The sequence below is a fragment of the Hyperolius riggenbachi genome, chromosome 9 (assembly GCF_040937935.1).
Source record: "Hyperolius riggenbachi isolate aHypRig1 chromosome 9, aHypRig1.pri, whole genome shotgun sequence".
NCBI lineage: Eukaryota > Metazoa > Chordata > Amphibia > Anura > Hyperoliidae > Hyperolius > Hyperolius riggenbachi.
In genome coordinates, this window is record NC_090654.1 from 47,815,564 (window position 1) to 47,841,487 (window position 25,924).

General features: G+C 45.7%; 1 protein-coding gene and 1 long non-coding RNA gene across 6 annotated transcripts in view; one reads left to right on the forward strand and one right to left on the reverse strand.

The window, feature by feature from the left end:
* The window catches only part of LOC137532304 (uncharacterized), a 312,890-nt gene extending 294,231 nt beyond the window's left edge, over positions 1-18,659 (reverse strand). For 4 of the 5 annotated variants that reach the window (XR_011023901.1, XR_011023904.1, XR_011023902.1 and 1 more), the window contains exons 1-4: positions 18,529-18,659; positions 12,571-12,690; positions 4,913-5,021; positions 1,647-1,766 (exon numbers count right to left, since the gene is read on the reverse strand). This is a non-coding gene — a long non-coding RNA (uncharacterized lncRNA). The remainder of the gene's footprint in view (positions 1-1,646; positions 1,767-4,912; positions 5,022-12,570; positions 12,691-18,528) is intronic. The other variant, XR_011023903.1, reaches the window with a different exon arrangement.
* Positions 18,660-18,735: 76 nt separating this feature from the next.
* IP6K2 (inositol hexakisphosphate kinase 2) overlaps positions 18,736-25,924 on the forward strand; it is a 48,779-nt gene continuing 41,590 nt past the window's right edge. The window contains exon 1 of the mRNA XM_068252692.1: positions 18,736-18,893. The gene's annotated coding sequence lies outside the window, so the exon portion shown is untranslated. The remainder of the gene's footprint in view (positions 18,894-25,924) is intronic.

The window sequence follows — 25,924 nt, forward strand, 5'->3', positions numbered from 1 at the left end:
TGGAGATGAATGTGGATATGTATGTCATGCGTATTTGTATTTTGTTATTTCTGGTTTGTGGCTTCCGGGTGGTTCACTAAAAGTTCATTACATACAGGAAGTCTGCAGCCAACCAAGCTAAAAAGTCGTGAAGAAGACATCAAGAATATAACTTAACTTTAAATCGTATAGTATAGAAGAAATTATGTCTTACCTCCATCAATGAACAAACCACATAGGTAGAAATTAAGTTTCATGATGCACAACAAAGACAACGCGTTTCACGGGTACTGGCCCATTTCCTCAGGTCAATAAAAAGTGCAGCGATCGCGAGTGTGGATGCCGCTTTTAAATAGCGTGCAAACAAGTAGAAAGGCTGGTTGTCATTTCTCTATAGATCCTCCTTTCCAGGAAGTTTTTTTTAAAAGAATAAATGTAATACTGAGAATCTCCCATAAGGGAATGGACTATTCCAAAACCTGTATACAATTGGACTGGCCCACATCCTCTTGGAGGATTCTCAAGGATTTCTTTATTTAATAACAAGCACATACTGAACGACAGTTGCTGAGTACAACTGGTGTGCAAACAAGTAGGAAGGCTGGTTGGCATCTCTCTATAGATTCTTTCCAGGGAGGGTTTTTGTTAAGAATAATGGAAATACTGTGAATCCCCCATAAGGAAATGGACTAGTCCAAAACCTGTCAGATCAGTTCGATTTTTGTACTGCCTACTGTATGCGATGGCAACATAGGAGAAAAGTAATTTATACTGAATTTTGCTTTGGGAGGAATATAGGTTTTATAAGTATGCATACACAGGTATTTTATATTTTAAAATTTTTCACAATGGTGGTCCTTTCAGCTCACAGTTGATATTGGCTAAGAGCAGGTTACTGTTGGCTGTCCACCTAAGAGAACTCAGAACCACAGGCAGAGATAAGCCATTCAATGAACTTTGGAAAATGGCTCTGTAACAATATATCTCATATTACGATAACAAACTCCCAGAAGAAGTACGCAAACAGCGAAACTGGATGCTTCCCTTCATAACATTAGATTTCTCCTTCTGGCATAATAACATCTCATCCAAGCATTCAGCATTTTTCCTTGTTGTTTCTCAGCCAGATCATTAGGAGTTTGTTATGAACCCTAAGTCACTTGGCGTCATTGGCGCGACCTTGAATGGCTTCATTCATTAGGTGCCTCCGGGACATGTACACTAAATATATGACTATTATTCAGTCAGCAGGAAAAACCAATGTCAAGCATAACAGAAACTGGATGGACGGAGCTTGCGCAATCTCTGACACAAGAAAGCCATCATTAAATAAAGGATCTCATTATGTGAGGATTACAGGATTGTCATGTAAAACCTGCTTAGGTGATATAGTGAATTATCTACTCCACTTGTGCTCATAATACATACATTAAAAAAAATCGAATTCAGCAAGGACATAAATCTATGGTAACCTTGTTTATAAACACTTGTCCATTCATTTGACTAGCCTCCAGCTAATTATATAGCACTGTACATTATTATTATTACTGATTTATAAAGTGCCAACATATTCTGTGGTGCTGTACAAAGTAAGAAACAAATATGGGGTACATAATAATACAGACAATGGTATACAACAATATACAAAATACAGAATTGGTAATTACCAGGGCTGTGGAGTCGGAGTCGGAGTCGTGGAGTCGGAGTCGTGGAGTCGGGCAATTTTGGGTGCCTGGAGTCGGAGTCGGGAAAAAATGCACCGACTCCGACTCCTAATGAATTTGTAACTGTAATTAAAATAGAAAATATGATAAAATGTTCTATTTCTCAGATAATAGTCATTAAAAATAATGTATATATACAGTAATAGCTGTGCTTAGTCCACAAAAATAAAACAAACCAATCAAAATTAGTTACTTGTGCTGCTTCAATAAAGCAGTCCCCGTATTTTTAAGGTCAGATATACATATCTGATTGTGACTGTATATATGATGTGTACACAGGAATCTCTTATATATACTAAATAACATCTATGCTGTAAGAATAAAGCCTGATGTGTAGCTGTGTCACTAATAGAGATGGTCAACGAGATGGAAATAATTCTGCATTGATGCTGATTTATGCAAATGTATGCACTCCCTTTGCTGATGAAATCAAATAATTTGATGTGTTATTAAAATTTGGTTTGGTGACTACAAATTAAAGGGTAACTGAGACGGATGAAAAGTAAAGTTTTATACATACCTGGGGCTTCCTCTAGCCCCCTTCAGGCTAATCAGTGCCTCGCTGTCCTCCACCACCCGGATCTTCTGCTATGAGTCCTGGTAATTCAGCCAGTCAGCGCTGTCCGGCCGCATGCCGCTCCCACAGCCAGGAGCATTCTGCACCTGCGCAATAGTGCTGCACAGGTGTAGTATGCTCCTGGCGGCGGAGTGTGTGTATGCGCACTACGCCTGACTGGCTCAAGTACCTGGACTCATAGCAGAAGATCCAGGTGGTGGAGGAGGACAACGAGGGACTGATTATCCTGAAGGCAGCTGGAGGAAGCCCCAGGTATGTATAAAACTTTAATTTCATCTGTCTCAGGTTTACTTTGTTACACAGTAGTACTATACTCTACATATGCACTCCCCACAGAGCTACAGGGAATCCACTGAGAATGCTGTGCACATTGAACACAGAGGTGTTGTCTGTTTACAATCTCCTCATTCCCCTGCAGAGTACCTGCACATCATTCTTACATGTACCCACACTTACATTGCCTAGGGCCTGATAGATGTTCTTTGTTCCGGTTTGTACCTTTTACAAGTACTCTTACCAAGGACTAGTTTTAGTCTAAAGGGAATAAATATAGTAGTCTACATATCCTTCTCACTTCAGTTGTCTTGTAAAATTCCTAAGCGTTGGCAGTTAAGAGACGAATTTCATGTTACATACTTTTAATCAACAAAATTGTAATATGCAAATTAGAGGAGTCGGAGTCGTGGAGTCGGAGTCGTGGAGTCGGAGTCGGTGGAATCCTAAACTGAGGAGTCGGAGTCGGTGGATTTTTGGACCGACTCCACAGTGAAAAAAGTAACAAGAATAAAAATAAATTCCAAGACACAAAAGGGGTAAGAGAACCCTGCCCTTTTGAGCGTACAATCTAATGGAAGGGGGGGGGAAGGGGAATAGTATAGAATATTCTTACCTAGAGGCAGTGTGTTTTTTAGGTTATCTAGTAAGAGTAGAACTTGGCTAGCCGTCAAAGGGGGAATGGCCTTGTCGGAAAAAGTGAGTTTTGATGGAGCATCTAAACATATCAAAGGTTGGAGAGTGATAGATGTGTTGTGGAAGGGGATTCCAGAAGAGAGGTGAAGCACTTGCGAAATCTTGTATATATGAATATGAGGAGGCGATTCTAGAGGAAGTCAAAAGAAGGTCATGTGCAGGTCTGAGATTGCGGTTGGGTTGGTATCTGGAAAGTAGAAATGGGATCTACAGAGGGGAGAGATTGTGGGGGAGCTTTGTAGGTAAGGGTTAGAACTGGATCCTCTGGTGAATTGGTAGCCAGTGAAGAGCTTGACAGAGAGGAGCAGCAGAGGAGGAGTGAGAAGAAAGATGCATGAGACGAGCAGCCGAGTTCAGTTCAGATGGGAGAGGTGCCAGTCTGTTAGTTGGTAGTCCACAAGGCAGTATATTACAATAGTCCAGACGAGATATTATAAGAGCATGTACTAACATTTAGTTGTGTCCTCAGTGAGAAAAGATCAGATGTGAGATATGTTTTTGAGTTGGAGATGTCAGGAGCTGGTTAGGGAGTGAATGTGAGGAATAAAAGAGAGAGAGGAGTCAAATATTACCCCCTAAGCACTGTGCTTTGGAAACTGAAGTTATATGGGTGTTATCAACAGCTGAAACTTGGCTGTGACCTACAATGATGTCCCATCACAGCTAACAATTTCAGGAAGACTACAGAGAGGACATAGGCTCTGGATACCTTTCAGTGGAAACTCAACAATCAAGGTGGGGGAAGGTATTATTTATCAACCTCCCTGGTGGCAATCCCGAGTGTGGCTTAGGGGTAATTTTCACTTTCTAAAGCGGTATCCCCCAACCATCAGGAGGGGCAATATACAAAGAGCACAGCGGAGTGGTGTACGTATCATTTGACCACATTCAACCTGTCTTCCTCCTCTCCTCCTAGGTGCTCCACATATGGTGCGATCGCTATCTGGCACATGAAGACAGATGATGTTTGCATCATAGAGACGGAACATCTAGAAGGAGAGGATGAAGAAGGGTCGCATGTACCTGCCGGATCCTGGAGAGATGAGTTGTACACCCCCTCCAAAGTGTCTCTGCATGGTGATGGGGACACCCTCTCTGGCTACCTATACTGGAGAAGGACACTCTCCGATATCGCATAATGGGGAGGCACTCTGTGGCCTCCTATACTGGGATTGCACTCTCTGGCTACCTATACTGGGGGGCATTTTCTGGCTATGCGTTTGCTATGTGTTCTTTTAAAGCATCATGGTCCTTTCACATCACATACCTTGCAGTGTGGTGCAACAGTCAATATAATTGCACTTCTGCACTGGTGCATTTGAGGTGTATATCTATCGGAATAATGTGCAGCATGCTGTGCGTTACCGACTGGCGCATGCTGGTTGTGGTTGTACCAATAAGTCTATGGACTGTATGCTCCACTCTATGTGTTGCATCACACAGGCAATAAGGCTATTTAACACCATTGCTTTCCAATCCTATCTCTCTGAATGTGCACCGCAATGGGTATAGTGTGAAACTACCTGTTGAATAGGATGTATTGTGCTTCCCAGTTGTACTGCACTACATTGCCTAGAGGGAATTTTCTAAAAACACAGGTGGAGGTGCCCTTGGTAGTATACTACTATAGATAATTGTATTGATGAGAAGTGTAATATCTTACCTTCTCAGAAGGACACTCCATTGGTTAATGGAAGAGGTATATTAATCAACGCACAATAGACAACGCACTTCACGGTGCTTGGCCTGCTTCTTCAGGTCAATACAAGTGCCTATAATAAAAACAAATACCATATATACTCGATTATAAGTCTAGATATTTAGGCCTGACTCACTAAATAAAAGTATAGGGGTCGACTTATACACGAGTCACGAGCAACACTGAGCACACTGAGCAATGTGTGTACTAATAGTGACATTCCCATTTACAGCAATTTAACCTGTGCTAAGTGACACTTTCTTGATAAAGGAAATGCCAAGAAAACACAGGTGTGAAAGTCCTGGCCACAACAATTAACAAGGACAGGGGGAAAACACTTGGCTGCAGGAAGAGGAGTGAATAATTGCTGCACTTGGAGGTCTAGAGGAGTTATTGGCTGCACTTAAAGCTAATGGGAATCCATATTTAAATAAAAAAAGTCAGATACTCACCTAAGGAGAGGGAAGGAGAGGGTCCTAATGAGCCTTCCCTCTCCTATGCTGGTGCCCTCCATGCTGTGCTGGCTCCCCTGGTCAAATCCCCCACCGCAGGGACTTCAGAAGTCTTCGGGAGCCGAGTCCTCCCGAAGACAGGCGGCTCTGCACTGCGCATGCGCAAGTGCGTGATAGTGGGCGCATGCGCAGTGTAGTGCGGCCCGTCTTTGGGAGCACTCAGGCTCCCAAAGCATTTCCGAAGCCTCTCTTCAGCGGGGATACAGTGGTACTTGACCGAAATACCGCTATGGGGGAGCCAGCGCAACAGCGGGGACCGGGAGAGGAAAGGGAATGCTCTATGGGACCCAGAGCCTGCCTCTCCTTAGGTGAGTATCTGACTTTTTTAGTAAAATTTCGGTTCCCATGAGCTTTAAAGAGACTCAGAGATGAATAAAAAAGAAGAATCAGTACTTACCCGGGGCTTCCTCCCACCCCATAAACACGTCTAAGTCCCACGCCGTCCTCCCACGTTCTGCCGTTCAGCCGCAGTGAGCCCCGGTAACAGGCTCAGTGACGTCAGTCCTGACTGGCATCGACTGAGTGATTCTTCTTATTTATTCATCTCTAAGTCTCTTTAAAGGACAGGAGGGGTTAATGGCTGTAATACTGTAGGCAGTGCAGTCATTAACCACTCCCGATCCCCAAGTGCAGCTGTTAATTCTTCCTGGTCCCCAAGTGCAGCCATTAACTTTGCTGGGTAGACTTATACTTGAGTCAATTAAAAAATCCAGTTTAAGAGGGTCAAATACTGAAGTCGACTTATACACAAGGTCGACTTATATTAGAGGATATATGGGTATATACATATGTGCTGGCGCTTTAACCGAAAATTCATATTTCAAATCTTATTTCCATCTTGAACAAACACAAATCAAGATATACATACAGAGGGAATTTGAACATTTTGGATTTTCTATGAGAAAGTGAATATGAATACAAATCATCAGACGCTTGCACTGTGAAAAGCATATAAGTGGAAACAGGGCACAACTGCATTGCTCTCACTGCACTCACAAAGTAACCAGGCAGCAAGGCCGCAAATTCATTCCTCAGCTTAATTCAGCCTTCACAGAACTAAACCCCTTGTACAGTACATTACACGGAAGATAAATCTGCCCGTTCAATAAAACATGACTCTTCCTGTTACGGAGTTGTAATTGTGAATTGACTGGACGTCCTCAGCGTATTTTACGGACTCAGAACGGCACTGATCTGCAGTAAACAACAGCTGTAATCGCCATTCTTATGACAAAATGTGTGCATTTCCCGTTACTGCCACAAAAGAGAGGAATAAAGATGTCATTTCATAAACAGCCGTATGTCTACGCTGTTCAGTGTGCTTTTGTTGGAAGAAAATAAAAGGACTTTGTGTCCAGCAGATATGGTACAAAATGATTAGTATAATTGATACTCTATCTTTCCTGCAGAGTCACCCAGGTCACTTCAGACACGGTGATGAGCGATGTGATCAATTCGGGAACTGGAGTGTGCTGACCCTTAAATAGCTATTTATATGAGTGTCTGTTGATATGCACCTGCAAAGATTTCCTTTCTGAAATAAAATCGGGCATACTGAAAGCTGAAACGACAATCAGACGTGCAGTTTGTTTGAATATGAAGATCCTAACACATCCAAGAATTATCTTTTTTTGTTATCTTGCAAATAAGCCAATGTTTTGGAGCCACGCAGGGCCCCTTTATCAAGGCACTCGTTGCTCTAGGCAACAATTTGTCTGTCACTTCAGGGTAAACCTAGAAGGTTAGATGGGGAGGCTCTACTCCTCTTCGCACTCACAGCTGTAGCCGCCCGCTGGATGCACATCACATCTGTGAGTGCGAAGAGGAGCATAGACTCCCCACTTATCCTTTTAGGTTTGCCATGAAGTGGCAGACATATTGTTGCCTAGTGCAACGTGTGCCTTGATAAAGGGGCCCTGCGTGGGTCTGAAACGTTGGCTTATTTGTAAGATATCAATAAAGATAATTATTTGATGTGCTAGCTTCTTCATATGCATATGTTCAACAAGGGGCGTCATCCCCTTTTTTCAGCTTTAGCAATCCCTGTATGAACTTAAAGCGGACCCAAACCAAACATTTTTTTTTAATTAAAAATATTTAGTTGCACCACTCGGACACATACAAAGATAAATAAACACTCCTTCAAGCCTATGAGCATTTCAGTGCATGCTTTCCACCCTTCTATTTTCATAACTAGGGTTATACAGGTGGCAGCCATTAGCAATTCCTCCATTGCCGGACACCATCTACTCCACCAGTTTGCCGGATTCTGTCCCGGTAATATGAAAGGAAGGGAGGGGTTCCTCCAATAAATGTAAAATATTGTTGATTTGTCATCATGCAGCTGAAAAAAGGCTGCTATTTATCATTATAATTTAGAAAATAGATTTTAAAGTGGGTCCACTTTAAGTGGAATCCTTTAGCGTGTGCGAGACAAAGACTTTGGGCTTGATTCACAAAGCCGTGCAAACTGTTTAGCACGGGTGTGCTAAACAGTTATCACGTGAAGTGCCGTTCGCGGATTTTTGCGCGCGCAATTTGCCGCGATCGTGGACTTTTGCGCGCGCAAAAGTCTGCGATCGCGCAAATCGCAGCAAATTGCGCGCGCAAAAGTCCGCGAACGACACTTCACGTGCTAACTGTTTAGCACACCCGTGCTAAACAGTTTGCACGGCTTTGTGAATCAAGCACTTTGTATAGTGCGGTTTATGTTACCTGACATTATTGTGATAGTTTTGGGAGATAGTTAACCTGTTCTCTGCAGCTCAGTCTTCAACAATCGTTCATATTGAATTTGTTTTTCTAATAATCCGCTCTCCCTGTCCTCTCTATGGCACATTACAAAGGATTCTAGGTTAAGAATTTTGTGTCAGGTTTGCTAAGCATTGGCTGGGCTGGAGTCACCAAAAGAGCTGGACTTTTGGTATTAGACAAATGTATGTTTGCCCATTCATGCCCATTGCTAGCCCCTAATCCAATCATTGGGATCCTGATGCTTTCCCCTCCCGAGGTAAGTACTCCATAGGGGCTGTTTTTTTCTTACAGTTCCTCTTTAACCCATTAAAGAGTAATTGTCGCGAAAAAAATCTTAAAATTTAAAACACATACAAATAAGAAGTACATTTCTCCCAGGGTAAAATGAGCCATAAATTACTTTTCTCCTATCTTGCAGTCACTTACAGTAGGTAGTAGAAATGTAACCTTACCGACAGATTTTGGATTAGCCCATCTTCTCACTCCCACAATGTTTGTTTGTTTTGCTTTTTCTAAATAAATTTGCCCTTTTTTTATAATTTTTATATCCCTACCTCCCCCCGCCAGCCAATCACCGCGATCGGCTGTCCTAGGCTGATTGCTTCTGTGCCTCCCAGGGGGACAGCTGTGTCACACGGCTGTCCCCAGTACAGCGCTGCCGTAGATCTCAGTTTAGACGGCGGTTTCAGCATCTAACAGTCTCCTAGCGGAGCTCCGTCATTAAAGCATCGGCACGCATGATCTCCTGCAAAACCAGTTGTCATTGAGCGCTCCTGGGGCTGCCACCGCATCCATGCTAATTGGCATGGAGTAGTCGTAAGATAGTTAAAGTGTACCCAAGCCTCAGGATCCTATTGAAGCTTCCCTCGCTACTCCATTGTCCCCTGTCGCTGAGCACCTCTTCCTGGATCATGGCCGTGCAGTAGCCGCCCGAGCCCACCCTCGCGTGCGCAGTAAGCCTGAGCCAAGGGCTCTGTGCTACTGCGCATGTATGACTACTGCACGGACATGATCCAGGGAGAGGAGCTCCTCGCCCCCAATGTGAAGGGGGGCTTTCAACCACCAAGGGCAGCCTCAGTAGGACCCTGAGGCTTACCTCTCTTCAGGGTAACTATCTGATTTTTAACACAAGCTTTGGCTCAGGTTCCCTTTAAGTCAAGCTCATGGGAGCCTTGCATGGCTATCCTACTAATGAACAAAACAATCATGAACGATTGTTTTGGCTGTCAAATCTTTGATTTTTGCATGTACTTAGCCACATGTCACCAACCAGAATTCACCAGCTTCAGTGTTTGAGTTGGCAGGACCTGTGTCAGTGGTATCTATCAAGCTGTTGATATAATCACAAGAACTGCAGAGTAAACAGAACTTACTGAAAACAACTCAACTTTAGTGTTAATACAATACTGAGATGTTCTAGTTGGCAGACTGGAATCACATTACCAAGCATAGATCATCAAAGTCCTAGTTTTGCCCTTCTTAAGCCACACACAAAACAAGTGTTCCTGATCATCTTCAGCAAGAGTGTATTGTGAGTAAACAGTGGCGTAGCTAAGGAGCTGTGGGCCCTGATGCAAGTTTTACAGTGGGGCCCCCCCCAAACACTCTATACATAACAATTGATATGGTACACCAAAATCTGCCAATGGCAACTACAGTGTCTGAGGTGCAAGAAGGGGATGGGAAACAGTTTGTTAATGATTACCACTATTCAAAGTATCTATAGAAGTGATTAGTATGAGTACAGGACCAATAGAGAGCTAATACTGTAGTTGAGGAAGGGCCCTACGGGGCCCCTCTGTCCCAAGGGCCCCGATGCGGTCGCTACCTCTGCACCCACTATTGCTACGCCCTGAGTAAATATGTCTTCTGAAGTCGATAGTGAAATTATTAATGATGCAGATTTGCTCTTCTGTTGTCCCTGCATCAAGGTGTTGGTCGTTCAACAGAACAGGCTGCTTGACAAGCACCCAAGCAGAGTTTCTGTGCAGCAGTCATGCTTAAAGAGAACCTGAGGCAGTCATAAGGTTCGTACACACGCTCTATTTGCAGGAACTACGGGTCCGTCAGACCCTCCCGCTGGGTGGGCGTTCCAGCGACAGTAGAGCGTGTGTACAGTCTGTCTGCAGACTGATAAGGCTGTTTCTGAACGATCCACTGAGCGGACCCGTCGTTTCTGCAAATAGAGCGTGTGTACGAACCTTTAGAAATACAAAAACCTACTACTACCTGATCCAGGAGGGTGGTCGAGTCAGGTTGTGTACGGAACCTTGACTTTCTGCAACGTATTCTGTTACTGCAGTAACTCGCCAAGAACTAAACGTGCCAAGGCCCTTTTTCAATAGCAGTATTTTGTGATTCTATTCCGATCACATCAGAGGAACCAGTCCGACGAAGGCTTTTTATAAGCCGAAAGCTCACTGTTTATCCATCTCTAAGTTAGCCAATAAATGGTATCATCCTGATTCAAAACTCCTTGCTATCACGTAATGCGACACGTGTGCGCCGGAAGTATCCAAACTGCCGCATTTCTTTTGCAAAGTATGCAGCATATTGCCACATACTCCGTGCCTATCGCACGGATTATGCAGCACTGCAAGTCAATGGGCGACGCAGCAAGGGTGAACGAGCGATGCAGAACGCATGCATGGTCTGACAGGAATCCCAGTGACATACTACCTTGTCTAGCAGAGAGTGCGTCACATATGCATATGTGGCACAGGGTCATATGAAGGCTCCTATCGAGGGTGCAATGCGATGCTCACAAAACTTTGCAGTGTAAAACCAGCCTAATGGTGGCCATACATGGTACAATTTTTTCATCCAATCTTACCATTTCTATGTAATAAAAGGGAACTGCCTAAATTATCCTTTCAGTATATTCACTTAATTTACCCTTATACTACATATAAGTAAGATTGGATGAAAAAAATTGTACCATGTATGGCCCCCATTAAAGAGACTCTGAAGCCTCTTTAAAAATCAGTTCTTAGCTCTTATTTATGTTAAGGTTCTATGCCCGAACTAAAACGCCGCTATCCCGCGGCTGAACGAGGGTTTTATCACTCTCAAATCCTAGGGCAAAAATCTACGACTTTCTTCGTCGTCGATTTTGCTGCCCAGGGAGGCAGAACCTACCGCTGTAGCTCTGCCCCCATTTGCGTCAATCCAACGCGGATCTCCGCCTCTCCTTCACCCCTCTCAGTGAAAGAAGACTGAGAGGGGTGGGGAGAGGCGGAAAACAGCGGGGATTGATGCGAGGAGAGGCAGAGCTACTGCAGACAGCTCTGCCTCCTCCAGGAAATGCTCTCCTGTTTTTGCCCCGGGGATTTGAGGGTGATAAAACCCTCGTTTAGCTGCGGGATAGCGGCGTTTTAGGTCAGGCATAGATCCTTAACATAAATAAAAGCTAAAAACTGATTTTTAAAGAGGCTTAAATGTCTCTTTAAAACAATAACTGAATACGTAGAAAAGATCCCCAGACCACTAAGGCTGCTTTCACACTAACACGTTGCATTGGACAATATAGCAAATGCAATGTGATTATATTGTAATGGCACATCCACATGCGCATGTAAGCAAAAAAGTGGAAACGGGCAGAACAACGTGAGGTGTGCTGTGCAGCATCAGAAAACATGCACATTTACAGCTGCAGCATACTTTTCATGTAAAGTACGTGTCACTCTATGCGTCGCATTACATCAGGGCTGTGAAGTCGGTAAAAAAATCATCCGAATCCAACGCCTCAGTTTGTGAGACCTCCGACTCCAGGTACCAAAAATTGCTCCGACTCCTTAGCCTAATACTTACCAGGGCTGTGAAGTCGGTACAAAAATCATCCAAATCCAACTTCTCAGTTTATGAAACCTCCAACTTTGACTCCAGGTCCCCAAAAATTGCTCAGATTCCTCGACTCCGACTCCACAGCCCTGCTTGTATGCACAATGCGACTTTTCTCTCTGATCTGTTGCAATCCTGTTTTTACAGTATGTGCAATGCAGCATCCAACTGTGAAACAAGCCTAATAAGACTTTTCATTTTTACTAGCAATTTTTTTCACACTTGGGCATGCAAGATAATTTTTGCAGCTTATTGCCTTATAATCATGCAAAAGAAAAAGAAATAGAAAGAAGAATGAGTTGGGGTTGGGCTATTGAAAGCCCACAGGTAATAATCGAATCAGACTCCAAATGTCGAAAGTGTGTGTGTGTGTTTGCATACATGTAGCAGGATAGACATTTGCATTGCTGTACAACAGCCTGGGAGTTGTAGTAATTACCTAACTATAAAACATAATTGAACTATGTCACTGAGTAGGCAGGTTTGCTAATTACTTTATTATGATTTAACACTCACCGTCCGTGATAAGCAGGAGGAGGTTTGGCAATCGGCGGCTTTTTATTCCTCGTGGAACTTTAATTATGGCTGCCATCCCAATTAACATTCCAACTGTCTGGGCTGGGGCACTTCTGACATCTACAATAAATATTAAACGCTGGTAAGCATTACTGCAGAGTGAACTATGAGATTGCAACTAACCAAAGTTTAACTTGGAAAAATAATTATACAAAGGTTGACAACGAGTCCAATTCAGTAAGCTTGCTCTCTGACTGTATGTAACGGCCTTGCGTGCTTCTGTACATTTTTTCAGCATTATGCGTCATGTGTTTTCCTTGCGTCACGTGCATGAGTTCAGATCCATTTTAACACTGCTCTAGGCACATTAGTTCCCCCTGATCCCATGGTACTGTTAAGGCTCATACACACATCAGACCATAGTCTTTGGAAAATGAAAGATCACAGACCAATTTTACCCCCTTCCATGCAGTATGAGAGCCATACTCTACACAGTCTATTCTATGGAGCTGATCTCCCCATCAGACAGAAATCTTTGCAAGATGCTGCACGCAAAAATGCTGTAGACATTCAAAAGATCAGTATCTGCAAAAGATCTGTTCCTGCGAAAGATCTTTTCCTGCAAATTGCATTCATAGTCTATGAGATCTGCAGATCATCATACACACCTTGTTTAACAGACATTCATCTGCAGATCAGATCCACCAGGATGGATTTTCAGATCTGCAGATGAATGTCTGTTAAACAAGGTGTGTATGATGATCTGCAGATCTCATAGACTATGAATGCAATTTGCAGGAACGGATCTGTGGCAGGAACAGATCTTTTGCAGATACTGATCTTTTGTGTCTGTACAGCATCTTTGTGTGCAGCATCTTGCAAAGATTTTTTTCTGATGGGGAGTTCAGCTCCATAGAAAAGACTGTGAAGGTATGGCTCTCATACTACATGAAGGGTGGTAAGATTGGTCTGTGATCTTTCATTTTCCAAAGACTATAGTCTGATGTGTGTATGAGCCTTTACTGGTTGACAAGCCATGGGGTTGGAAATATCCCCAACACCGATTGGCTCAGCAGCACGTAGCTAAGGCTGGCAAGTTGCACATTTCTAGGCAGTGGCTTCAACCTACCATTTGCTTAGAAGTCACACATTTCTTAATTTCTGACATTCTTATCTCTGAAAGAATACTGGCAGGGCTGGATTTACTATAAGGCACTGTAGGCATGTGCCTTCAGGCGTCTGATGATGGAAAGGTGGCTCACTCCCCTCGAGTGTTTCCCTCTTTTCCGTCCCAAGTGGAGCATAAATGAAAGGTTACTTACCCAGCTCTCGGCATTCAAATGACAAGATCTCCCTTCAGTCAGGGGCACCTCTAGCTACTTAGTATTAGGTAGCCAGAGGTACACTCAGTATTAGGGGACACCTGTGGCTACCTACACAGGGCAGGGGAGGTAAGGGAGAAGTGACATTGAGGCCAGGTTCATGGAAGGCAAAGTGTAGGGTGCCAGAACATCTGTGCCTAGAGGCTAAAGTGATGTAAATCTGGATCAGTCCTGCTGATCTCTTTGGATGCAGCAGTGGCTGAATCACACACCTGAAACAAGCATGCAGCTAATCCAGTCTGACTTCAGTCAGAGCACCTGATCTGCATGCTTGTTCAGGGGCTGTGGCTGAAAGTATTAGAGACACAGGATCAGCAGGAGAGTCAGGCAACTGGTATTATTTTAAAAGGAAAATCCATAGCCTTCTCAGTTTAGGTTCCCTTTAAAGATGCATACCTTTCTGTAGCTTGTGCTCTCCTATTTCATTTGATGCCTGAATCGCCGTTCTAAACCAAATAGTTTTCATTCTGTTTCAATTTAAAAATCACAGCTGCCATCTTGGCTATGTTATAACTTCCGGGTTATCCCTGTCTTCTCTGTTAAAGAAGTGCATCACTGAATGAAGCAGGAAGAGTAAGTGACACGGCCATTGCAAGAGGCTCCTCCAGAGGGGTCATAGCACGACTTTGTTGGAAGTCGTCTGGCCCCATGCATTTTATAGCGGCAATACCAGGGGCAGTTTGGATAAAACAAGTGGCTGGTAAGTGTGCTGACACACTCAATTGTTTGTGGGTATGCTTACAGTCATACCCATGAGAGGTGCTCGGAGTCCCTTTAACCCTTTAAGGAAATCGCAATCACAGGACATGCAGCATTTTGGGAGCGTTTTTATTTTAATGTATTGTATAGGAGCAGGGAAATCGCTCCCAAACTCACTTGCAAAACGCTGTCACAAATTCGCTAGCGATTGCAATAGCGCTTTTAGTGGGTTCCAGGCCAGTGTTAAGTGAAAAGTAATGTGATCAGTTACTTACCTGGAGCTTCTTCCAGCCCCCTGAAGTCCTCCTGGTCCCTCGCCATCATGCCGTGCTTCTCTGTCCCTCCACATTCGGCCTCTGAATTTGGCAAATAAATTATCAGATACCTCTTGAGGACTATGGTGTTAAACCCCCCTAGTGACTAGGCCAATTTAAGCTTAATTGGCGACTGCAGCTTTAAGGCCAAGCTGCAGGGCCGTACAACTCTGGACACAAGTGATTCCCCCCCCTTTTCTCCCCACCAACAGAGCTCGCTGTTGGTGAGGTCTGATTCCCCCCCCCCCCCCCCTGTGTTTATTTATTTATTTTTAATAAATATTTATTTGTTGGGGTTTTTTTTTTTTATATTTTTTGCTATTTTCTTTTTATTTCTAAATCCCCTCCCTCCCCCCAGCCGGCCAATCACGGCGATCGGCTGTCATAGGCTTTTGCCTATGAGAGCCGATCGCTCTCTTGTCCCCCAGGCGTGTTACACTGCTGTCCGCAGTACAACGCTGCTGCTGATCGCAGCGCTGTACATGTAAATACACGGCGGTTTCGCCGTTTAACAGTCTTCCGAGACTGAAGGTTTAGCTCCGCTCCGCCCACCAAGCAGGAGATGCGCGCGCAGCCTGCGCGTGATCGCCTGCAAACTGCTGCCCCAGGACTTTACGCCAATTGGCGTTAGCTGGTCCTGGGGCTGCCGCCGCGGCCACACCCATTGGCGTGACGCGGACGTCAAGCAGTTAAAAGGACAACTGAAGCAAGAGGGTATATGGAATAGCTGCCATATTTATATCCTTTTAAAGCGATTCTGAGCTGAAGCCTGGGATCCAAATAAGATACTCACCTGAAAATAGGGAAGCCTAATGATCCTATTAAGGTCTCCCTCGGTGGTCCTACGGGCGCAGCCCCTCTCCACATCCAGGCCTCGCAGCTCCTACTTTTGCAGTGTGGCCGTGCAGTAGACACGCGAGCCCGTCCGCGCCTGCACAATAGCGCAGAGTCCGTGGTTCAGGCTTACTGCGCATGGGTGGGCGAGCTTACGTCGCAAGAAGAGGAGGCAGGGACATCAGGGCAGGGAGGGAAGCCTCAATAGGATCCCGAGGCTTGCCTTGCTATAGGTAAATATTTCAATTTGTACCCGAGCAATACCATTTGCCTGACTATCCTGCTGATCCTCTGCCTCTAATACTTTTAGGCCCCGTTCACATCACAAACGCGGATGGCCATGCATGCGGAACGCAACGCATGCGAATGCACGCCATCCGTGTTTGTGTGCGTTGCGTGGCTGATCCCATCACTGAAAAGTGAATGGGACAGCCACGTGTTTTTACAAAAAATGCGTGCAGCATGCGTTCCCGGACCGCACAGGTCTGGAACGCATGCAGTGTGAACATCAGACAGTGCACTCTATGCACTGTCTGATGTCGTGCGTGTCTGTCTCCCGCACGCGTTTCCAAAACGCGGCTAGAAACGCGCGCAGTGTGAACGGGGCCTTAGCAACAGACCCTAAACAAGCATGCAGCAGATCAGGTGTTTCTGACATTTTTTTTATTGCTTGTTTCTGATGTTATTCAGACACTACTGCAGCCAAATAGACCAGCAGACCTGGCAACTGGGATTTCTTAAAGGGAACCTAAACTGAGAAGGGTATGGATTTTTCTTTTAAAAGAATACCAGTTGCCTGACTCTCCTCCTGTGTCCACTCAACAAGCATGCAGATCAGGTGCTCTGACTGAAGTCAGACTGGATTAGCGGCATGCTTGTCTCAGGTGTGTTATTCAGCCACTACTGCAGCCAAAGAGATCAACAGGACTGACAAGCAACTGGTATTGTTTAAAAGGAAACATCCATATCCCTCTCAGTTTAGGTGCCCTTTAAAGGATATAAATATGGCATCCTCCACATACCACGCTCTCCTCCCGTACTGCGCAGGCATGCTCACCTCAATATAGAGAAGAGAGAAGCCTCTGTATAATCCAAAGCCTTCTCCCATCCTCCTACACCGGGCTGTTCCAGCTCTGCGTCTTCTTAAAGAGAGTCTGAAGCGAGAATAAATCTCGCTTCAGACCTCATAGATAGCAGGGGCATGTGTGCCCCTGCTAAAACGCCGCTATCCCGCGGCTTAACGGGGGTCCCTTCACCCCCAAATCCCCTCCGTACAGCGGGGGAGCGCTTCCGCATTGGGGCAGGGCTAACCGCCGCAGCCCTGCCCCACACGCGTCTGTCAGACGCGTACCTCCGCCTCTCCCCCACCCCTCTCAGTCTTCCTTCACTGAGAGGGGCGGGGGAGAGGCGGCAATGCGCGGCTGATAGACGCGACTAGAGGCAGGGCTGCAGCCGTTAGCCCTGCCTCCAGGAAACGAAAATTTCACGACCAAGTTTGCGGGGGTGGGTTCGGGGGTGAAGGGACCCCCGTTTAGCCGCAGGATAGAATGGACCCTTTTGGTCTCTGTTTTTTCCCGCCAAAACATGAAGAGGTTCTTTCTACTACACAGGCGCACACCCACAAGCTTCTGGGGTCTCAGCGCTGGCCTGGAGGAGGGAGGGTGTATAAGCCTGATTCTCAGCTGTGGCAGCCCAAAATTACCTTCTGGGCCAAGGATTATCTAAACGTAGCCATACATCTAACGACAATGGACAAATTCGACCTCTCTCTGATCGGAGAGAGATCTGTCGGCTGCTCATACACTGCAGGCCGATTCCTGATCAATATCAGCATAAAATCTCTCAGGATTGGTCCGCTGCAGCCTCCCTGGTGTATAAACGTACATGTGCATTTACACATTTACCTGTCCTGTGTCGCGGTGCCCATCTGTCTTCCAAATACGCCGCTCTTCCATTAGCGGTATACACACCGCCGGCGTGGTGCATGTGGCGTCTCACACGTGCACCGGCGGAGTGTATACCGCTAATGGAAGAGCAGTGGATTCGGACGGAAGGGGACTGCGACACAGGACAGGTAATGCATAAATGCACATGTACGTTTATACACTAGGGCAGGGGTCTCAAACTCAATTTACCTGGGGGCCGCAGGAGGCAAAGTCAGGATGAGGCTTGGCCGCATAAGGTATTTCACAATCGCGGCGCATCGCCGCCTCTCTCACTCTTCCTTCACAGAGAGGGGCGGGGAGAGGCGGCGATCCGTCCAGCGATTGACGTCAGGAGGGGCAGAGCTGAAAGCTCTGCCCCTTCCAGGAAATGCCCACCGGGCGATTTGGGGGCTCTGCAGCCCTCGTTTATCGGCGGAGATGTGGCAGATTACTTGGGAGCACTGAAGCGAACTATAAGGAAGTTTTTGCCGGCGAGGGCCACAAAATATTGTACCGAGGGCGGCAAATGGCCCGCAGGCCGCGAGTTTGAGACCCCTGCACTAGGGGAACTTCACCAGTGGTTTCGTTGCATCTCTCGCTTGTCCCGAAATCGCTCGCCGCTACCACCAAGCAGTTGGCACCACCCATTTGGTCGATCCGGCCACCAAGTCGCTAGATGTATGTATGGCCACCTTAACATGTGTAATAGACTTTACTGGCTTCTAATTCCTCACAAGGCTTTGGTTGAACTCGATGGACGTGTGTCTTTTTTCAACCAAAATAACTATGTAACAAGCTATTCACCTTATTATGCAAAAGGCCTGGCCTCTCTCCACAGGAACAAACTCATCCATCCACAGCAATGGGGGAAGCTCAGGTGCACCTGTCAGCCTCCCTGCCATTGTGCACAGTGATAACAACACTCCCTCCCCATCCTCCTCACCCTCGGCCTCTCCCCTCACAAGACTCCGGCTGCCACATTCTACCCCAGCAACCAGCCGGCCCGTAGCAACACAGACAGCGGCTCGGCCAATCAGCTGCCGCCGCACGCCCCCGGCCAATGGGGAGGCGGGAGCACAGCGAGGCCGGAGAAGCCGGAGCCGCCATTTTCCCTCCGCTCACACAATAGAGAGGAAGCGGCTTGGAAGCTGGTCGAGGGCGGATCTCAGGTAAATACAAATGTCAAAGTTGACAGATATGTGACAGGAAAGACACCTGCGAGCAGTTAAGGTGACAGTTGAGGGTGACGGGGAGCGGAGGGGTTAATAAATAGGGTGGGGGAGAGGAGAGCTTCTCATTGCCTGTCAGTGTCGGGCCTTGGCTGAGGAGACAGCTGCTTGGGAACAAGTCCAAAGGCTCCCTGCCAGCGCATAACGGAAATTGATAGAGAGCTAGTCATTGGCTTCTGGAGCACTACAAGTCCCAGCATACCTTGCCAGTCTTATATAGGGCTCTTTGGGGGCTATATGTTGTGTTATGGGGCACTACAAGTCCCAGCATACCTTGCCAGTCTATTATAGGGCTCTTTGGGAGCTGTATATTGTGTTATAGGGCACTACAAGTCCCAACATACCTTGCAAGTCTATTATATGATGCTTTGTATTGGGTCATGGAGCACTACAAGTCCCAGCATACCTTGCAAGTCTATTATATGATGCTTTGTATTGAGTTTTAGAGCACTAAAAGTCCCAGCAAAGCTTGCTAGTCTATTATAGGATGCTTTGGGATCGGTATATTGGGTTATGGGGCGCTACAAACGGAGCAGTGCTTTTCGGCGCTGCTAGATTTGGGCGCAGCCGGCACCCCATAACCGGCATCCCATAACAGGAATCACAACTGAGCATCGCTCAGTGAGTAACGTTGGCTGCGCCAGAAGACGGAGCCGAGGTTGTTTAAAAAACACAATAATTCGGCCTCCAGCAATCGCTGGAAGCTGAAGTATATCATTCCCCCACTATCCATGGCGGCCTGGAGGGGGAATAGTAATTAATACGGCCCGGACTTGTGCAGAAGCAGGATCAGCCATATACCTGCTGTATCCTGCGCCCAAGTCTACCGGCGCCGATTTCAAATGTATGTGCTACATATCCCAGCATACCTTGCCAGTCTAAAATAAGATGCCTTAGGGGCTGTGTGTTGGGTTATGGAGCACTACAAATCCCAGAATGATGTTTATTGTAGTGGACTTGCAATGAGACAGGTAATTATGTTGCCTACTTACGCCTAGTAATTTTAAGGCCCCATACTTAATAATATTGTACATGGCAGCCCCAGCTTATAGCGCACGGTACGTAGCAACAGGATTTATCAGGGGATGGAATTAGTGCCGAGGATGGGTTAGTGTTAAGTTGGTAGGTGGTGTTAGATCTATGTGGACAGGGTCAATGTGAGAGTTAGGTTACGATAGGCAGTAGTAGAATATCAATAACATTGATTATGGCTACAGATGTGATCTCAAATTAGCCTTGTTTTTTTTTTGTCCTTCAAGAACTGGAATAAGGTCCGGGACTCTAGGAGGGCGTTTGCAGCGCTACTACATTGGATACCTATGGGGTGGTACCATTAACAGCATTGCGATCACAGAACGATTGCAAATTGCTTCTTGCAGCAACTTGGGAGTGATCCCAGAGCAGTGGTTACAGTAGCCAAATTGCGATCATTCTAGTGTAATTGTGGCACTTCTGAAATTCGTTATATCGTGGGCACTTTGCGATTGCCTCAAAGCACCCCATGTTGGGTCCCAGAGCTTAGTGACATTTTAATCTTTGCACAGGGCTAGACAGATTTGTGAAGCTAATGATTGCTCCACAGTGCAATAATCAAGCTGTCAGGTAAATGATTCATTAGTATTCCAAATCTAATTAGCCCTATGTAAAATTTATGATATTTATCAATAACCTTTCTGGAAATTCAGTATTTACTTAGGGTACTGCAAGAACTGAAATGCCAAGTCTGTCTACCCGAAGTGAATCGCTCCAGCGCAAGTCTAGTTTAGGGGACCCAGTAGTAAACCTCAGGGAAAATATTCCGCTAACGTGATTGGGTGGACAGTGGTCTCTCGAACTGCTAGGCTTCAGATAGGTTGTAGTAAACTACGCCCACACTATTCAGCCAATCGGAACGCTTTTCGTGCTGTAGAGGGTGCTGTAAACAGAGAACTGTTCCCTATGAGGTTTCCTGCTGGGTGCCCTAAAGTAGAATAGCACCGCATGCCCTGCCAGTATCCTTCTGGTTTATTACGGGTGAAGTCATCTGAAGGGTCCATTACGTCAGTTTATCACAGAGGAGAGTTGGAAAACCATTTATTGGTTTCTAAATGACTAGAAGTCCCAGCATGTAATGTGTGTTCAAAGTCAGATGTGATGACTTCACTAGGTTCTGTGGGATGACAAGTCCCAGCATGCTCAGCTGATGAGAGGGGCTTAGTGCAGCCATATATAGCCTGACCAGGCCCCAGTCAAGAATTGCTTATGCAATGCAGGCATTCACCACAGGGGATAACGGCTCTTCTGAATGTTGCTAATCTGTTCTAGCAGGCGCTGATCCTTCCTTCATTGCAGAAAACGGAAGGAAGTATTCTACATGCAATGCTAATGCACCCTTAGTCAAACTGCGCATTTATACGTTATTCAGATTCTGTGGTTTATTTGTTTTGGTTAACACCACCTCTGTACACAGCCCACTCATATTTATGTCTGAAAGCATGTATGTTTTTCATATTTGTTTTAGGCCTGGAACCCACTTCAAAACGCTATAGCTAATCTCAATCCCTAGTGTTTTGTATGAGCGGTTTGTAAGCGATTTCATGAGCGTTTTCGGGATTTTAAAAAGTGTAATTAATTTGCCAGCGGTTGTGTAGCGATTAGCGGTTTGAATTCTGATTGGTCCTTTCAATTAATTTTCATTTTGTTACAGTGTGCAGTAATGTAAAAACGCTTGCAAAATTGCTCTGTGTAAGTTTTAATGAGCGATTAGGCCAGCGTTTATATACTTTACAGAAACGCTGAATGCTAAAAAATGCTGTATGTCCTGCATTTTGCGATTTGGTAATCGCAATCGCTCCAGTGGAATTTGGCCCATCCAATAACGTTAGCTGAGCGTTTAGGGAAAGTTCTAGTGGGTTCCAGCCCTAAAGCATTGTTTCATGATGTGTTTACATCTTTTGTTTTCTTGAGTCTTGTCATTTTTGTCTTTACGTGTTAAAATTGGACAGCGGTCATTCCTATGGAAGATGGGATTGCTGGAACCTTCGAGTAAGCTGCAGCAGGCAGGATGTTTCAGATTCCCGCAGCACTTATGGACAGGGAAGATAGCTGTTCTTTTGAACTGCTGCAGAAGTCTATGTGCTTTAAGTGCAGTTAATGGAACACACTTTTTTTTTATACTGCTCGTTGACATATAGTGCGCTTTCAGGCACGCTTATGGAAACGCAATCACAGGGACAGCAGGTAGTGCATAGACTGCACTCTCTGATGTTTCCATACATGCGCTGCGATTCACAGCTGAACAGCAGCGCATGTTTGCCTGCATTTCAGGGCAATAGCGCCCGCGATCCCATTCAGTATAAAAGAGGTGCATTAAAGAGGACCATTCCTGAAGACAGCATATGCAAGAGCCTGCTAATGTAATGCCGGGCATACACGGCACGTTTATGCGCTGGTATCGAGCCAGCGCGTCACCGCTTGTGCACGCGGATCGATCTTTGCTCGTCCCCGCGGGCTTCCCTTATCAGCCGCTCTATTGTCCACCTGCGGGGATCGAGCGGGGAATCTATCCGGCAGGTCATCGGACCTGTTGGATATTATCAATCGAGCCATCAGCGGCTCGATTGATAAGCCTGCGGTCGAGCCGTGTATGCCTAGCATTAGGCTCATTATTATTGATGCAAGGATCGGTGGGTGGTAGAGTTAATCATTTACTCACTCGCTTGTAATTCATTACATGTCAGAAACCCCACCCCCTCTGTTGCCACAGCCACCTCAGCATGTGTTGCTGTGGCCCGCCCCCAGCTCGGCAGCCACCAATTAGGCTGCAACTGTAAACAAGTGGGGGTGTCCACAGAGCTTTGGAAGAGGTAAGAAGAGAAAAAAAAAACGGTCGGTTTTGCTGATGAGGGGCAGAGTTTTTGACATCTAATAAGTTACAGGCCAACGGGTGCGTGAATAACGCTACCATCAGCTGGTTCTTGAGCAGTTAGGGCCTGTTCACACTACAAGGGCTTTTCTAAATGCTTTGTGATTTTAAAAGCTCTTGCTAATGTTATCCTATCCCAGTGATGGCTAACCTTGGCACTTCAGCTGTGGTGGAACTACAGCCTCCGTAGAAGCGCCCAGATAGCGTGAAACGGCCGTCAGGCTCCATCCGCACCCAGCACCCACCACCAGCCCACTTATAACAGCCTCCACTTCATGGTATGTTTACAACCTTTCTTACTATATGCTATGTGGTGTATCACCACTTGTGTATTAAAACACGATTTGCAGCAGTGCCGACTCCGCACTCTTTTTCTACCTACTGACTCCTGCCAAATTCAAGTCAGAGCACGCTGTATGTGCCACACAAGGGATTGCTGTAGCCCTGCTGGTCCTCCGCACTGGATATGGATCCCGCTGTAGTGCCGACCTCCCCCCTTTCCCCCTTTTCTCTACCAGTAAGTCCCATGAGGCATTGCAATACTGTGACAGCTCTAAGCATAACTCGGGGGGGCATTATTGGATTTGTAGTTTTGTCACAGCTGGAGTGCCAAGGTTAGCCATCACTGTCCTATCTATGTGTGTGTTCTCACTGGAGCAATGTGATTTTGTAAAAATCCCCCTTAGGGCCCTTTTCCACTAGCAGTCGCTAGCGTTCACGCTGAACGCTAGCGATTGCTGAATCGCAATTACCGGCGATTCCCGTTTGCGGCCGCGATTTTGCTATGCTATGCACTGCATAGCAAAATCGCGGCAAATATCGCTCCGCTGCGCGTTCGCGTTCCCGTCAAAAACGAATCGCGGTAGTGGAATTGACCTACCGCGATTCCTATGTTAAAAAGCAAACCGTAGCGATTGTAAAATCGCTAGCGGTTTGCGTCTTTCCGATTCAGGTTTGCGCTGGTGGAAAAGGGCCCTTAGCATTGCATTAGCAAGAGCTTTTCAAAACCACTAGCGCTTAAAAAGCCCTAATAGAGAGCCTTACAATTTGACCAATGGTCCTTTTGAAAGTAGCCTGTCTCAAAAGACATTTATGGGAACTTTTCTCATTACATCATGGAACTCGGTGGTCCCCAGAATGCTGAGGGGTTGGCAGGAAAGAAGTGTCTGATTTCATAAAAACTATTGCTTGTGAACTCCATTATAAAGAAAAGTGGGATATGCACTCTTGCGATCTCATTTCTGGCAGAAGCTTATGGGGCTTCCCATTGAATTGCAACAGACCAATGAAAGGGTCTCCCTATTGAATTTCAACAGACCAATGAGAATTCTCCCTGGGGAGAGAGAGGATTCCCATTGGTCTGTTGCAATCCAATGGGGAGCCCCATGCTTCTGCTATGGCTCCAATCTGTATTGGCACTTCTCCCATGCAATGGTCAGAGTGGTGGTGCCTTCAGTGGCGGTGGAACCAAATCCACAGAAGACAGATGAGTTATTGGCAAAACGTATGCGGTGACCAGCCTAGTCATAGGCTTCTATTGTTTCTGTTGGCATCCGCTTCGTTAGCGATCAAAAACAGTGCCTGTTGGGACTTCACCAAAATGGCAACCTTTTAAGGTCTTTCTTTCCCTCATCAGAAGGCAGTGAATTCACTGGCCAGGCATTTGCTAGCGCTTGGCACTGGAGGTGGGCAGGAGGTCCCCCATGTAGTTGCATCTGAGTATGGCAGTTGCCGTGCTCAGACACGACTCTTTTCTTGCTGCCGCGTGTCAAATGTGACGCACGGTCTTAGACTGATTGATGAACAAGATAAGGAGTGCTGCCCGATGTCCTTGACGATGACGCTAGAGATTTGTTGTTTCTTCCACTTGCTGTTCTATTAAATGTCATGCATTGAGGCGCTTCCTGATCATCCTCCCCCTCTCCATAGAACAGTACAGGCCGTCTGGCAGACAGTGGTGTCTATACAGCAATTGTTCCAAACTTTCACCTGAACCATTCATTATTTGTTTTTGCTGATATTGATTTAGCGTTTGACCTTTTAGAGGCAGAAGGTTGTCTCGATAGCAAGGGTTGTTTTATTTTCAAAAGGGATTCATTAATGGCAGCTTCAGTGTTCCTCAGTATGTAGAGAAATGATGATTCTGGTACATCTGCAGTCCCCGCTGGGGCAAAGGAGGGTTACATAATATTCTATTAGGTCTCATTTTTAGTCTGTTCACCATAGCAACTAGCGAGTTTGCTTTGTCATCCTTTCAGTGTAGGCTAGAAAATGAAAGCATTGGCAAATTATGATTAATGAGGCTAAGCACATCAGTATGGCCATAAACCTCTCCTTCAGAGAGTAAAAAACAATTCTCCGGATCTGTTGTCTGTTACGGCTAACTGGCTGCTTCTGCTGTTCGTGCAGATACAGTTATTGCATTGGTTTTATGATGGGAAGAATCATGTGGGAGTGTCACTCTGCTTATAGTCACGTAATTATTCTCAAGGGACCATCACCTCATTAGATCTAAAGGTGGCCACACATAATCAGATATTGGACTGCTTGCGCTCATGTTCTATAAATTACAGATTACCGATACCTACAGTGAAAGCAGAAGGTCTACGTTTTGAGCAGTTTCAGAGATCTAATAAGGGCTCTTTCACACTAGAGGCTGCGGTAGAAAAGGCTGAAAGTCAGCCTTTTGCTTAACGCCAATACATAGCGTTTTCAAAGCCTTTTGAAAGAGTTTTACAGCCCATATGAAAACGTCCTTTTTTTTTTTTTTTCTTCTATAAAAATAAGTGAACAAGATAGCTGTAAAACGCTTTGAAAACGCTGAAGTTGGCGTTTTCCATTGACTATCATTGAAACGCCAACAGCCAACTTCGGCTGTTAACAGCCCTGAAAAAGCTCCTGAGAGTGTTGAAACGCAACGCTCCAAAACGCCGAGTTAGATGTGAAAGGTAAAATGAAAGTCTATGGACTTTCTTTTACCTAGCAAAACGCCAACTTCGGCCGTGGCGTTAAAACGCCGAAAAATCCCTCTGGTGTGAAAGGGCCCTAAGGAAAGTTAGAGTAAAGC